Source organism: Pongo abelii, chromosome 21 (genome assembly GCF_028885655.2).
Source record: "Pongo abelii isolate AG06213 chromosome 21, NHGRI_mPonAbe1-v2.0_pri, whole genome shotgun sequence".
Classification (NCBI taxonomy): domain Eukaryota; kingdom Metazoa; phylum Chordata; class Mammalia; order Primates; family Hominidae; genus Pongo; species Pongo abelii.
Genome location: NC_072006.2, coordinates 55049564 through 55057213, shown reverse-complemented (window position 1 = coordinate 55057213; position 7650 = coordinate 55049564).

The window sequence follows — 7650 nt, the reverse complement described above, 5'->3', positions numbered from 1 at the left end:
CGCCCCGGGAAGGCACGCGGGGAGGCCGGCCGGAAGCGCGAGCGCACCTGAAGAAGGGCTCGGCTGGGTGGGCCTTTTGCGCACGCGCGAGCGCGCGCCTGGTTGCCCGGCGCCGCCGGGGCTCGCGCCGCTTGGCGCGCGCCAGTCACACGCACGGCCCAGGGGATTGGATGCGCCACCCGGCCGGTTGCCGAGGCGCCGCGGGGCTGTTCGGTTCCAGCCGGTCCCCCTCCCCGCTTCCACTTTGGGATGCTGCAGCCCCCAACGACGCCCCTCCACCGCCCCTTATCGTCGCTTAGGCGTCCCGCTGCAACTCTTGGTTGCAAAATTCAAGTTTTCCCGCCTCTGCAGCAGTTGCTGGGGGAGAAGCTTAGGGCTCTCTTGGCTTGATTTTTTCCGAAGAGACTGCACGCCCTAAGTCCGTCAGGTCGAGAGGGAAGGAAAGTGGGCTGAGGCGCGGGAAGGCTCCTTGCAGGCCCAGCCTCCCTGAAGATTTTTAGTCCAGTCTTTCAGGGCTTTTTTTTTTTTCTTTAAAAGTCTTCCTCTTCCTTCCTCCCGCCATTCTTTGGCCATTCGCTGTTTCTACAAATGACAGCCTCTAGGTTGTGTTCGTTTCCCGGAGTGACCAAGCTGTGTCCCAGAGCAACAAAACGCTGAATCCTCCTCTCTGAACGTCCCCGAGCCCGGCCTCTTTTCACACAGACCCTGTTGGTCATGGGGAGGCGAGGAGGAGACTGAAGATTTTGGCTGGAGGAGATTCCCAGGTCCCAAGGGCTCCCTGTGGGACCTGGGAATCCAAGAGCTGTTGAAACCTGCAAGCCAGGAAGGGGGCGGGGGAATGGAGGTGGAGGGGAAGGTCCAACCTGAGATTTGGCAAGAAGAGTGGTTAGGGTACCTTCCTCCCCTCATCTCCCTGCCCACCTCGGAGGCCTCCTAACACTTGTACCCCTGTTTCCCAGCACTTGTGACAAGTTCCAGGTTTCCTATTTTTGTGTGCATCTGAGTTTTGTGAGTAATCTGCCACCGGCCTAGAATGAAAGCTCCCGAAGGCGCAGGGACCGCTTGTGCTTTGCTGGCATTGAGTAGCACAGAACCCTACTCCCAGCGGGTACTCAGATGGGTCTTTGCTGGGTGCTGCCACTGAGGGTGTCCCTTCTGCAGGCTCTTTGCCCCACCTGGGTTCAAAGGCGAGAAGCTCATTTTTTTTCCCCCTGGAGGATTCAGGTCACCAGACGTTTTGTGGGGGGATTTAAGGTTTTTCTGGCCACCTGTGGCAGCACAGGTGGAAAGGACACCAATCCAAGCTGTATAGTAAATAAGCAAGCTGCCTCCACCCCCTGTTTGAAAGCACATAGGAGGTGACTCAAGTTCAGCCGGAAATAAAATGCATGTCAGGGCCTGTAACTCCCCTGTTTGGACTAGCACAGCAGTTCCCAACTTTTTTGTTTTCAAGACCCCTTTACACTATTAAAAACATGGAGGACCCCAAAGTACTTTATGTGTTATGTCTTTCAATATTTATCTTAGAATTAAAACGGATGTGTCCAAAACATGGGAATACACAAGCATGCATTCCAACAGTCATCAGAGTGATGATGTCATCACGTCTTGTCCCTTCTGGAAAACTCCATTGTATACTCGTGAGACAATGGGAATGATGAGAACAAATGACGTCTTAGTTTTGTGAAAGCACTTTTGGCCTTGCAAAGACCCCCGTAAAGGGGTCTCAGGGACTCCCAGAGACCACACTCTGATCATGGCTGGACTAGAAACCATGTCACCACCTTTAGAGAGCTCCGTTCTTAGGTCTCCTCCTTCTCTCCCTGATTGGCAAGGCCACACCCTGGGAGCAGCACTCCAGCTCTGTGTGAGTGTGTGTTGGGTGGTTGAGTTTTACTCCTGTTATCGGTACTGATTTATCAGGACCTCTTAAAAAGGAAGTTCGTGGGTGCCAGTGCACCTGTGTGGGCCCTGCATTCCTGGAGGTGTCGTCACATCCTCTCTCCCTTCCCCGGGTGTGGCATCCCTCTTTACTTGGACTTTCCTTTCTAGAGGGAGGGCCAGGCCAGAGCTTCCTGGATTTCTTAAGGAAAATTATTTCAACCCGTGCGCCTGGGTTGTATAAGGAAGAAATGTAGAAAATAGTTGGAATTTGATAAAGGTATTGTGAAGGAAGAAAATCCTTTCATTCTGAGAGATGTTAAGGCCACAAGTGTGTTCACTGGGCCTGAATTTCAGCCTTTCTTGAGAAGCATGATCAGCACAGACGAGGATTTTATATTCCCGTTTCTTCCATTTGAAGGCTAACCTTAACCTTATTTCTCTCCATCATCCCTCCCCACCCCCAAATCCTCAAGCTAAAGCTGATCAAGACTTACATGTGGCCTGAAAAGCTAGTCCCCTGCCTGGGAGAATTAATACTCAGTGGGTTAGGGAGATAAGTAAGGTGAACATATGACATTATGGACTCTCTAAATTATAGGTTCACAAAATCGTTAGTCCAGAATGGGCTACCAGAGATAATCATGCCCGTACACTGTCAGGCCTCTCCACTCTCTGAAAGAAGTTAGTGAAGGTTACACTCCTGCTTTCCGCTGTTTTTCAATACTCTCTGTGTCTTTAGGTTCTGCAAACACCCTGTCGTGTTTGTTTGAAAGCTACCTTGTGAGGTGAAAGGAGTTTGTAATTTTCCACAATTAGTTTTCTTAATTCATTATTGTGTAATGATTCTTCTTCCTTTCCTTCTCCTCTAACTCTTAGGAAAAAAAAAAAAAAAGGTGGCAAGAAGTCATCTGTAATACTGGTAAAAATTTTTTCAATAAATTTCTCTTGCCAGCTCTTTTTCTCCTTGATTGCACAAGTTCCAATTCTGATGGAGCTGGTTAATCATTCTTTGAGAAATAGTTGAAGTGTATATTTACGAATATCAGACTACTCACCGAAGCATTTTAAGCCCTTTAGCAGAGGTGGAATTAAGTCACATGATCTGTTTTCTGGTTAATAGCTTATAATACTGTACTGCTTTTTGTGCGGGGCCGGGGTGGTGGTGCTCACAGACAGAGAGACGAATGAATTGTTTTCTGTAGCCTTTAGGACGTGAGAGCCCTTTTAGGTAAAAACTCAGCTTTGCAGGAGGCAGTATGTGCCAGGCACGGTGCCTAAGCCTTGTCCTTGGCTTGGTCTGCCACGGGTTTGCTTTCTGACCCGTCTCTCGGACTCAATTTCTCCATCTGTAAATGCAGGACCTGATGAGATCATCTCCACAACCCCTTCCAGCTCATAACATTCTATGGTACTCCAGGGATAATGGAGATTGATCATTATTTCAACATTACCAGGGATGAACTGGAATGAAAAGAATAATCTTTCCATCAGGGTCAACAGACAGGCTGCAGTCATCAGCCAAACTATTCCACTTCCCAGGAGGTGTTGATGAAGATAGTTGATAGTTAACATTTATGAGATCTACTAGGTGCCAGAAACTGGCTAAGCTGCTTTCTATTTGCTTATTTAATTTTAAGTTGCATGAAAGAACTTTATATTTGGAGGCACTCAGATCTTTGTTTTTTAAACTGATAGACATTTATTTGAATCGTTGCTCTGCTCCTTGCTATCTGGGTGACCTTGACCCTGTTCCCTTAACCACTCAGAGCCTCAGATTTCTCCTCTGTTCCTCTATAAACAGAAGTAGACAGCAATGCCTACCTCACCAGATTGTTGCAGGGCTCAGATGAGAAACTATACATGAAACTGCTCTGCAAACCATCAAGTCTGGTACAGATATTAGTGGGTTTCATTTAGCAAATAATGTTGCCTACCGAAGCCTTTGAAAGGAATTCCTTGAAATAAAATGGAAATGTGTAATAAATAAATGCTTCTTTTTGTTTTCACACCGGGTAACCTCTCAGTAGACATCCCTCAGAGAGGCCAAGAGCTATCATTAAGAGCATGACTCAAGCCAGATACATATAGTTGAGTCCTGCCTCTGCCATTTTCTAACTATGTGACCTTAGGCAAGTTCTTAACTTCTTTGAACCTCTGTCTTCTCATCTGTAAAATGAGCATAATAAGACAATGAATTGTCGTAATTCATATACAAAGCACTTAGGATAGTGCCCAACAGAGAGTAAGGATGCCCTAAGTGTTACATATTATTGTCATTATTGCTGTCTAATTATTTTTATTACCTACTGTCATAATATAATTCATTAATGTAGCATGTATGTAATGAGCCCCAACTGTATGTATAACATTGTGCATGGAGATAAAGGAAAACAACAACGAAAGAATGACGCTGTGATTGATTCCTGCCATTGAGCACTGCGCCCTCCATGGACAGACTGCTCCAACAAACGTTCCTAGAGCACCTACCATGGATCAGACAAAGAAACAGACATGAATGCGACAGAGTGCTTGCCTCCAAGGAACTCAGGGTTGAGCTGAGAAGTCAGACTCATGGAGAGGGAACCACAAACTCCCCTGGAGATGGTGGGCACAGCAGCTAAGGAGGCGGGCACTAGACTTGACCATTCAGGGATCACATGTGGTTCTGCCACCACCCTGCTGTGGAACCCTGGACACTTGTCTCAATCTTTGTTTCCTCAGGGTAAAATGAAGATAGTAATAGTATCTACCTTCTTTGATTTAATAATTATTGATTGAGGCTGGGCGTGATGGTTCATGCCTGTTTCCTAGCTCTTTGGAAGGCCAAGGCATGGGGATTGCTTCAGCTCAGGAGTTCGAGACCAGCCTGGGCAACATAGTGAGACTCTGTCTCTATTCTTTTTTTAAAAAAATTATTATTATAAGGCTGGGAGCAGTGGCTCACGCCTGTAATCCCAGTACTTTGGGAGGCCGAGGTGGGTGGATCACCTGAGTTTGGGGGTTTGAGACCAGCCTGACCAACGTGGAGAAACCCTGTCTCCACTAAAAAGTACAAAATTAGCCGGGTGTGGTTTCGCATGCCTGTAATCCCAGCTACTCGAGGGCTGAGGCAGGAGAATCGCTTGAACCCAGGAGGCAGAGGTTTCAGTGAGCCGAGATCGTACCATTGCACTCCAGCCTGGGCAACAAGAGCGAAACTCCAACTCAAAAAAAAAATATATTATTACTGATTATCTATTATGTGCCATGTACTAGTCTATTTTTTTTTCTTTTTTTTTTTTTTTTGAGACAGAGCCTCATCCTGTTGTCCGGGTTAGAGTGCCGTGGCATGATCACAGCTCACTGCAACCTCTGCCTCCCAGGCTCAAGTGATCCTCCTACCTCCAGCAAACGTTCCAGCCTCCGCTCCACCGCTCCTGGCTAATTTTTAAATTTTTGTAAAGACAGGATCTCACTGAACGGCATGAACCCGGGAGGCGGAGCTTGCAGTAAGCCGAGATGGTGCCACTGCACTCCAGCCGGGGGGACAGAGCGAGACTCCGTCTCAAAAAACAAAACAAAACACAACAAAGCAAAAAAAGACAGGGTCTCACTATGTTGCCCAGGCTGTTCTCGAACTCCCGGACTCAAGCAATCCTCCCTCCTTGGCTTCCCAAAGTGTTGGGATTACAGGCACGAGCCACTGCACCCGGCCCCATGTAGTATTCCAGATGTTAAGGAAATTGTGGTTTTAAAAAAAGACAAAATCCTGGAGCTGACATTTGCAAATAAATGAATGTAAGTATATCGTGTGTAAGTGATAAGAGCCATGGAGGAAAATAAAGCTGGGAAGTGGGATGGGAGGCCTGGGGTGGTAGAGTGAGGAGTGGAGGGAGAAAGAAAATTTAAAATAGGGTAGCAAAATGGCTTCTCTGGGACATTGGAGGTGAGAAAGTGATCCTTGTGTTTCTGCAGGTTTAGGGGGCCGGGACTCAGGATGGGCGTGAGGATTAAGGGAGATAAAGCTCACTTGGTGCCTGGCACACAGCAGGGCTCAGAAAGCACCAGCTGCTATTTTAAGCTATTACTCAGTGCTAAGGCCAGGGGATGAAAGGAGAAGAGTGGGAGCAGCAGAGAGAAAATGACTAAGTCAGCCCTGGGGCAGGGGGGTCTGGAGTGTTTCACGGGTGAAGTGACTTAGCGCTAGGGCTGAAGAATGAGTAGGAGTTTGCTAGAGGCACGGAGGGGAGGAGGCATTCCAGGAGACAGAGCTTCACAGGCAGTGGTGTGGGGGCAGGGAAAGAACATGGTGTATTCCCCAGCCAGCACGTAGAGTGTGGGTGTGTGCTGGGTGGGGGCCCTCTCTGGAGATCCGGGACTGGAAAAGTAGGTGGGAAGCAGATTGAGAAGGGCCTCGGAGGCCATGGTGCAGAGTTTATGCTGGGAGACTCCACACATTTAAAACTGGGGAATGAAAGAATCAGATTTGTGTTTTAATAATATCTACTGAGGAGGCAGGCAGTGGGGCAGCAAATTAGTGAGTCTTGCAAGGAAGGCTGTGATTAAATGGCCAAATGAGTGGTGTGACCTGGGGGGTTTAGGGAGGAGGGAGGGCAACCATTCATGTATTTTTTCATTCATTCAGCACATATTTATTGAGGTCTAGCTAAGAGCCAGGCACAGGCTAAGTGCCTGGGTTACAAGGGTGAGAGACAGCAAGTGCACCAATGTGGGGTGGAAGGAGAGGCTGGGTGGGGACTGCAGGGGACCAGAGCTTCCGCCCCACAGGAGGGACTCACCTCCAGTCCATATGGCTGCAGCTGCGTGGGAAGGAGGGCTTTGAAGTGGGCAGATCTGATTCTTTAAGAGAGGCTGGATGGTTTTTGTTTGTTTTTTTCAGGGTCTTGCTCTGTTGCCCAGGCTGGAGTACAGCGGTGCAATCATAGCTCACTGCAGCCTTGAAACCCTGAACTCAACCAATTCTCCCACCTCAGCTTCCTGAGCAGCCAGGACTACAGGCATGTGCCACCATACCTGGCTAGTTTTTTATATTTTTTTGTAGAGATGAGATTTCACTATGTTGCCCAGGCTGGTCTGGAACTCCTGAGCTCAAGTGATCCTCCCTCCTTGGTCTCCCAAAATGCTGGGATTACAGGTATGAGCCACTGCATCTGGTTAGAGACTGGATGTTTTTATGTGAAACTTCCTGATTTTTAAATGTTGGCAACTAATCAAACAGGGTACAGTGACTGAAATGAATGGAGTAAGTGTGTGTGTGTGTGTGTTGTGTGTGTGTGTGTTGTGTGTGTGCTTGTGTGTGTGCATGCATGCACATGTACATACCTTCTGCTTAGACAGAGGCATGAGCCACTGTACCCGACCAGGCCTGGAGCTTGGAGTGAAGGAGAAGAATGGCTTCAAATGATACTGAGGCCTCATTGGTGGCTTACGCCTGTAATCCCAGCACTTTGAGAGGCCGAGGAGGGCAGATCACTTGAGGTCAGGAGTTCGAGACCACCCTGGCCAACATGGTGAAACCCCATCTTTGCTAAAAATACAAAAAGTAGCCGAGCACAGTGGGACACACCTGTAATCCCAGCTTCTTGGGAGGCTGAGGTGGGAAGATTGCTTCAACCTGGGAGGTGGAGGTTGCAGTGAGCCGAGACTGTGCCACTGCACTCCAGCCTGGGTGACAGAGCAAGACTCCATCTCAAAAAAAAAGAGAGAGAGAGACTGACCGTGACCAGATCATGCAGCCTCTTGCAGGCTATGACAAGGACATTGAAT